The following is a 7719-nucleotide window of genomic DNA, read 5'->3' on the forward strand; positions in this document are numbered from 1 at the left end:
GTCTTTTTTTTTTTTCCTTCCAAGACAGGGTTTCTCTGTGTAGCCTTGGCTGTCCTAGCTGGCCTTGAACTCACAGTGATCCACCTGCCTCTGCCTCCAGAGTGCTGGGATTAAAGGCGTGCGCCACCAAGCCCGGCCAGATGTCTTTTTTTTTTTAAAGGCTGGTTTTCATGATACAAAGATGGGCCTCAAATTCACTATGTAGATGAGGAAGACCTTAAAATCCTAATTCTTCTGCCTTCACCTAAGTGCTAGGATTACAAGCATGCACCACCCATGCCTGGCTTGACACTCAGATCTGGAATGCTAAATCAAGGCCTGGATCAGATTAGCTGTGTGTTGATCTCTTATCCTAACCTAACCTAACCTAATTCTACTTACAGGTTTAAAACTAACGATCTGCAGCCGGAGAGATGGCGCAGCAACTACAAACAACTGCTCCTCTTCAAGAAGACTTAGGTCCAATACCCAGCACCCACATGGCCGTTCACTGCTGTCTCTAACTCTAGGCCATGGCATCTGATGTCCTCTTCTGAGGCACCAAGCATGCACATGGTACACAGACATATGTGCAGGCAAAACATCCATACACATAAAATAAATATATAATTAAAAAAAAACTACAGACCTCCTTTCAACTAAAACCTAAACATTCTTTTGTTTGGTATTTTTATTCTTTTCTGTTAAAATGGGACAGGATCTCGTTATATAGCCTAGGTTGGCCTTGAACTCATGATCCTCCTCCCTCAGCCTCCAGAGTACTGGGGTTACTAGCATGCATCATGTCTGCCTAGTCTTTGTTTGATCCTATATTAATTTTTGCTGCTTATCTTTTTTTTTTTTTTTAATTCAAGAAACAAATTCAGCTGTCAGGCAGACTAGACAGTAAAGCAGCTATAACAGCTCAGAGATGAGGCTACAAGGATAGAGAGGAGGAAAAACACTTGAGCTACCTTCAGCTAATTAATTAGTCTGTGTTTCTAAGACAGGGCCTCACTATAAAGCTGAAGCTTCCCTGGAACTCGATGGCTTATGACTCTCCTGCCTCTGCCTCCTGAGTGCTAGCATGGCCAGTGCAACGCCATGCGACGGTCTTGCCAAGGCTGGCCTAAACTCATGATCCTCTTGTTCAGCCCCTCCAGTGCTGAGATTACAGGAACAAATTACCACGCTTAGCTTACCTTTAGTCCATTCCTTATACAATCACAGTAACAAAAGCTAACACAAGTTGGAAAGGTTACCCTTAGTTCCTGAAGAGTTTATAATACTTCATGGCACTTTGGAGAATTTCCATCAGTTACTTCAGGCCTCTGCTATTTTTCCTCCATAAGAGCTAAACGCTAAGTGGCTACAGTGACAGCTAGCTGGGTTAGTCCCCTCTCAGAATGGTGCAGGGAAATGAACTGTTAGAGCTGCTTTGCTTTTTTTTTTTTTTTGCCATGTATATTTAGTTTAGCTTAATAAAAATGATCATTTTTATGTTGGTATTAGCAGTCCTTGAGAGGACATTTGTCTATTAACCAGTGGATAAGCTTAATTCACCTTTAATTCACGTGATGCCATCCTGACCTGTCTGTTGTTGGCAGACTACCACTGTTGCCCCTACCCAAGGTACCCTGGATTCTACAAGGTGGCAGGAAGTATAGTGAATTCTTGTTTATTTGTCTCTGGACTATTACCACTCTTCCCCTCAACGTGACAGCCCTTGGTTTTCCCTCTAAGCATCAATAAGTTTTGGTGTTTTCAAAACTTGGTTATGGTTTTGTTTTGATCCCAGGTGCAGATATGGGCTGATTCAGATTGTCCACAGCAGCAGACTATCTGCCTCCTGCGGGCTCTGAGAGGGGCTCTTTGCCAGCTGCAGATAGGTTAATTCTGAGGACTCTGAGAGGGAATAATGCTAGAGCAGGACAGGAGGAGGGGGCTCTGAGGAGGAAGACCGCTGCCTGCTGCTCCTGGGTGCTGTTAATGCATTTGATGAGGAGACGTTGGAGATATCCTGGAATGAAGACTGGACTTGTCCCAAGGAGCCTGACGACCCTAAGCAGCAGGAAGTAGTCTAAGAGAACGACACCCCGTCTCCCCACTAGTCGTCTTTCTCTCCTACCTGGTGTAGGAAGGGGTAAGGGGTGGAGAAGGGAGGTACAGGCGTAAAAAGCTACATTAAAATAGGTTTTAAAAAGTACGCTAACACCGTTCAAGCCTATGTCCAGATGTGTTGATCTCATCCACACACTCCAGGAAGGAGCATGGAAGACGAAGTGATGGATCCAAGAGTGGGCAAAAGACTCTTACCCGGCTTCTAGGAATCAGCGAACACTGTCTTTGACTCTGGGCTGAATCTATAGAGAAGGGAACTCTTTTTCTTCTTGAGTTGCTAGGTTAGTAAAACAAAACCCTAGAGTTGCTACTTTATACCATCTAAAAATGCCTACTCCTAAATTAAGCTACCACACAGGAAAACAGAACTTTCCAGACTTTTCAGTTATTAAAGACAACAAGTTACCCAGTTAAATAAGGTTGTTTCAATTCTGTGTGTGTATGTATGTGTGATATAAGTGTGTGTGTTCGTGTGTGATACAGGTGTGTAGCATACATGTATGCAGGTCTGGAGGCCAATGGAGGATGCTGGGGGTCCTGCTCCATCACTCTCCTTATTTCCTTGAGACAGGCTCGCTTATTCAACCTGGAGCAAAGATGACAGCCAGCAAGCACTATCAGTCCTCCTGTCTCCACTCCCCATAGTGCTAGGGTTACAGCTGTACATGTAGACAAATATAGCTCTGTATAGGATTTGAACTTAGGTCTTCATGTTTGCATATCACTAGCTCTTACCCACCCACTGAGGCATCCAGGGTCTCACTGTGTAGCCCAGGCCATCCTTGAACCTAAGAGATTCTTCTGCTTCAGTCTCCAAGTGCTAAGTTTATAAGCATGTCTCACAATGTCTGGCTTGAGTTATTTTACATTAAAAAAAAAAAAAACAAAAAAACAAAACTGAAGGGTCCAGATCATGAGACGGGAGACAATGATCTGTATCACAAATGTAAAAACGAAGCTGAAAGCCAGGAATATATAACATAGGACCCAGGCTCTCAAGACTATCAAGAGAGAGTTCAGCTCCAGAAATGGCATAATTTCCGTCTCAGTTCTATACTCTTTCTTTTAAAAAGAAGCTAACTTTCTATTACATCTTATCTCTGCTTATAGTGGGATGTAAAAGCTTCTACACTGCACTCCTATGCATATCTGCTTTGCTAGACTCCAGGAGCCTTGGATACAAGTTCCTCTCTGATTATTATTTCTTCTGTGCTGACACTACCCTTCAAAACCACAACGACTAAGCAACTGTTCACTGAATGGCTCTATCTTCCAGGGGTTACTTCTGAGCCCCGTGTAACCACAGCATTACTCAAAATCTACTTCAAGGTACACACTTATTACTTGACTGGAGATGCAGCAGCAGGTCAAGCTCCCAGGCCAGATACTGTCGCTCTTCAGTACCTCAGCGTGTGTAGAAGAGAGAATGAAAATAAGCCTGCTGTCACCTCAAATTCTGTCCTAGCCAGCATGTCACCTTTGACACAGCCTGGAGTCCTGTAAGAGGAGAGCCTTGACTGAGAGATCGCCCAGATCAGACTGGCCTGTGGACATTTCTTTGCGGAGAATTGTCTTGCCTGTGAATTGGTGCAGGAGGGCTCAGCCCTGGGAGCGGCACCATTTCCTGGGCAAGCAGTCCTGGAATGTGTAAGAAAGCTAGCTGTACGTCAGCCAGCAAGCAGAATTCCCCCACGGTTTCTGCTTCAAGGCCTGGCTTATACTCTTGCCCTGACCTCCCTCAGTGATAGACTGTGACCTGGAAGTGTACGAACAATCCTTTCCCTCCTTTCGGTTGCTTATGGGCAGCGTGGTCCATAATAAGAACAAAAAGAAGACCCGAACAAATGCTAAAAACAAAAAATGGCTTTGCCTACCCCCACTAAGCATCTTTTTCATTTGTACTCAAAGTCCGTACAGAGAATGCCTTTCTTTAGAGGCAAGGCTAAATTGTGTAGCAACTTACGGGAAAAGGAAGGGCCGATCACCTGACGAGAACCTCTGTGGGGTTTCCAGGCTAGACTCAGTCATTGAGGTTGCACATGGGAACGGAAGCACCTGGAAAGGAAAGGAAAGTCTGGTGGAATGCAACTTCGACATTTGTTTTCATACTCACTTTACCTATTTCAAATTTCTCAGTGTGAGGATAGTGGTGCATCCTGCAACCCTTGCATTTGGGGAGTGAAAGCAGGAGGCTCTTGGTGTCAAGGCCAGTCGGGGCGACACAGGGAGACCCTGACTCAGAAATAAGTAAGGGCTTGAAGAGACGGCTCATTTGGGAGAGGTCACCGCTCTAGCAGAGGACCAGAGTCTGGATCCTGGTCCCCATAACAGGGCGGCTCCCAAATGCCTGCAACTCCAAGAGCTCTGACGGCTCCTTCTGCTCTGTGGGCATCCACACACTCTTACAGATGCGCACCATAAATAAACCCATTACATGAGAGAAAGAGGACTGGCCCAGTGGCTGGGAGCACTTGCTGCTCTTCTACAGGGCCACAGTTCAGTTCCCAGCACCCATGTTGGGCAGCTCACAACTTTCTGTAACTCCAGCTTTTGGAGATCCAATGTCCTCTACCTGTGGGGGGCACTTGCACACATGCGTCGTACACAAACACACAAACACACATGCACACATACATCAAAGTAAAGTCTTCTTCTTAAAAAGAAAGAGCAACAATAATGAAAACAAACCTCTTGTTTTCAGTTGCCATACAGAAGCACCCCCACTCTTTTTTTTTTTTTTTGGTTTTTCGAGACAGAGTCTCTCTGTGTAGCCTTGGCTGTCCTGGACTCGCTTTGTAGACCAGGCTGGCCTCGAACTCACAGCGATCCGCCTGCCTCTGCCTCCCGAGTGCTGGGATTAAAGGCGTGCGCCACCACGCCCGGTCTAACTCCCACTCTCTTGTAAGCTTTTGGGACGGTACACACACCAGCCCTTCAAAGCTTTTGGAGTCGACCCATTTTCAGTAAGTAACTTCACTCCGCATACCTACTGCAAAAGTCTACTTTTATAGGAAAATATTTTAAGGACATGTCTGATCCAGCTTTAAAATAGAACTATCTGTAACACTGAGAAACTGTGACTGTTGAAACCAAGTTCTCTATGCATGAGGTGGGGTGGAGTGGTGTGGTGTGGGATGGGGTGGGGTGGGGTGGGGTGGGGTGGGGTATGGGGCGGTATAGTGCTAGAGCACTTAGTATGCGCCAAGGCTTGGGTTCCAATCCCAGCAACCCTCTTCCCCCCAGCCCAAATTAGGCTTTATTAAACTGTACTCCATAAAGTCTCTATTTTGGAATTTTAAAATGTCCCCACGGTAACATGTGTATCTAGAAATACCTTCAGTACTACATGTGTTAACAAAAATCCTTTGTAACACATTTATCTGCCATCTAGAAGGACCTCATCAAATGAAACACAAAAACAACCGAAAAACAAAACAAAGAAACAAACAAAAAAACCCACTTCCAACAAACCCTAGCATTCTGTCATGGGTCTCATATTATCTTCTATCTGGGATTAAAAAGTCAATGACAGCGAGACGAAACTCATTCTTGCTCTAGGAGACAAAAACGGATCCTAAAGGGAACACCACTAAATACAAAACTTTTGAGTTGTGGTCACTCAGTTTCAGAAATGCCTTCTCTTGGGGCTGGGGAGATGGCTCAGAGGTTAAGAGAACTGTCTGCTCTTCCAAAGGTCCTGAGCTCAATTCCCAGCAACCACATGGTGGCTAACAACCATCTATAATGTGATCTTATGCCCTCTTCTGGCTTGCGGGTGTACATGCAGGCAGAGCACTATATATGTAATAAATAAATAAATAAATAAATAAATATTTTTTTTAAAAGAGAGAGAAATGGCTTCTCAATGCAAGAAAAACTCGAGCAAAACTCAGAAGTTACAGCGACGAACCCAGCACTCGCCTTGAACGTCAACATCTGGTTACACACACTCAACTGGTTTGATTACTAAGTCTCGAGCTTCATTTCGTTTCCTTGGCATCTGGCTCCCTGTGCTCACGCTTCGTATTTCATCCTTTGGAGTTCAGGAAGAGATTCGTGGGCAAGAGGGAGACCCACCCACCCTGCGCAGGACCTTGACAGAAGTCAAAGGACAGCCACAGCACACACTCGGGCCTTTTCTAGCAGGGGGTTGGCAAAAAAAAAAAAAAGAAAAAAAAAGAAAAAGAGGAAGTGTGCGGAGACACCCGACGCTGGAGTACCGTAAGGGTTTCTAGATCAGGCAGGGTCGAAGTTCAAGAGGGACCCAGGTCAGGCAAGCATTGGAGGAGGAGGACAGCAAGTATGCAGAGACCTGGACTGGCTATAGCTTAAGAGAAACCACGGTCGCGGTCTTAACATCTCCCCGCCTCAAGATACCTTCTCTCTTACCAGAGCCTGAAAGGACAGCAACGACACCTCACAGCCACAGCGACCTAAAGGTTCCCACTTCCGACTCAGCAAGACAACCGGAGCTGACGTCATCGCGGAGCGCCGCGCCTGTTGGGTCCGCGCCGGAAGTAGGGCGTTGTCGGTCCTCGCCCACTAATGGCAGTCAAAACACCGATAAGGCGCACGCGCACGCGCACGCCCCTTGCTCGGGGGCGGCTAGCAGGGGGGCGGGCCGGAAGTGGCCTTGGGATTGGGCTAGTCGGCAGGGCGGGGTGGGGCGGGGCTGGCGATGGCTAAGTATGTGGTTTGGCGTTTAAAGGAATGTGAAGTTGGACCTTGGAAAACCATCGCTTGAGGACGGATACAATATTGTGCTCTGCACACAGACTGGCTTTCTGCTTTTTCACGCTCCCACGTGTCCTATGGCTTTTTGGAGCCGTTCCGCTCTTCGTAGCTTAGAAGTAGTAACAATACCAACAATGACAATGTCTAAGAAGTTTTGAAAAAAAAAAAAAGTTTTGATCAGATATTAGGTGCCAGGCAGTGTGCTTTTTTGGATTGGACTTAGTTTTATTTATACAGTGGTAAGAGTAAACATCCTACAACTAAGCATCCTGGTTAATGCTTAGTTTTAATAAGGAAACTGAAAATTAAAATTGTACTGAGTGGGGCAAGGTGGAGTATGCTGTAATTCCAGCACTTGGGACACGGAGGCAGGAGTATTGAGCGTTCAACGTCATCCTCTACTATCCAGTGAGTTTGAGGCCAACCTGGGCTACTTCAAACCTACCAACTAAACAAACAAACAAAAACCCCGCCCTATTCTGAGATACCCCCTTAAAAATTATTGGCACAGCTCAATTATATTGAAAATTATATTGACACACCTCAGCAAGAGATTGGTAACACATATGCATGGGAGTAACAGACATTTGTTTGCTATAATTGGTAGTGTACGTTGTTATAACCACTACGAAGTGAGTTTTACTTTAATAAAATGACAAGTGCAGACATTTCTAACTATACCTTTTACTCCTATTTCTTACTAACACTTTACACATGTTCAAAATGACATTTATTGGTAAAGCTAAAACAATAAAATTCTAAAAATAAACATATAAAAAAAACAAGACATAGGAGACAATCTTGTGACTGTATTTGGTAAAGATTTGTCAGAATGACCCCCCAATGAAACAAAACATGTAAAATGAAATTTATCAAAATTAAAAA

At 45.0% G+C, this 7719-nt stretch overlaps 1 protein-coding gene across 3 annotated transcripts in view; it reads right to left on the reverse strand.

The window, feature by feature from the left end:
- UBE4A (ubiquitination factor E4A) overlaps window positions 1-6611 on the reverse strand; it is a 48096-nt gene extending 41485 nt beyond the window's left edge. The window contains exons 1-2 of one of the 3 annotated variants that reach the window (XM_084784256.1): window positions 6490-6611; window positions 4064-4155 (exon numbers count right to left, since the gene is read on the reverse strand). The gene's annotated coding sequence lies outside the window, so the exon portion shown is untranslated. Of the gene's footprint in view, window positions 1-2596; window positions 2682-4063; window positions 4156-6477 lie in introns of those variants that run through there. The other 2 variants (XM_084784257.1, XM_084784258.1) reach the window with 2 other exon arrangements.
- Window positions 6612-7719: the final 1108 nt, after the last annotated feature.

This window comes from Acomys minous, assembly GCF_964271855.1.
Source record: "Acomys minous genome assembly, chromosome: 5".
NCBI lineage: Eukaryota > Metazoa > Chordata > Mammalia > Rodentia > Muridae > Acomys > Acomys minous.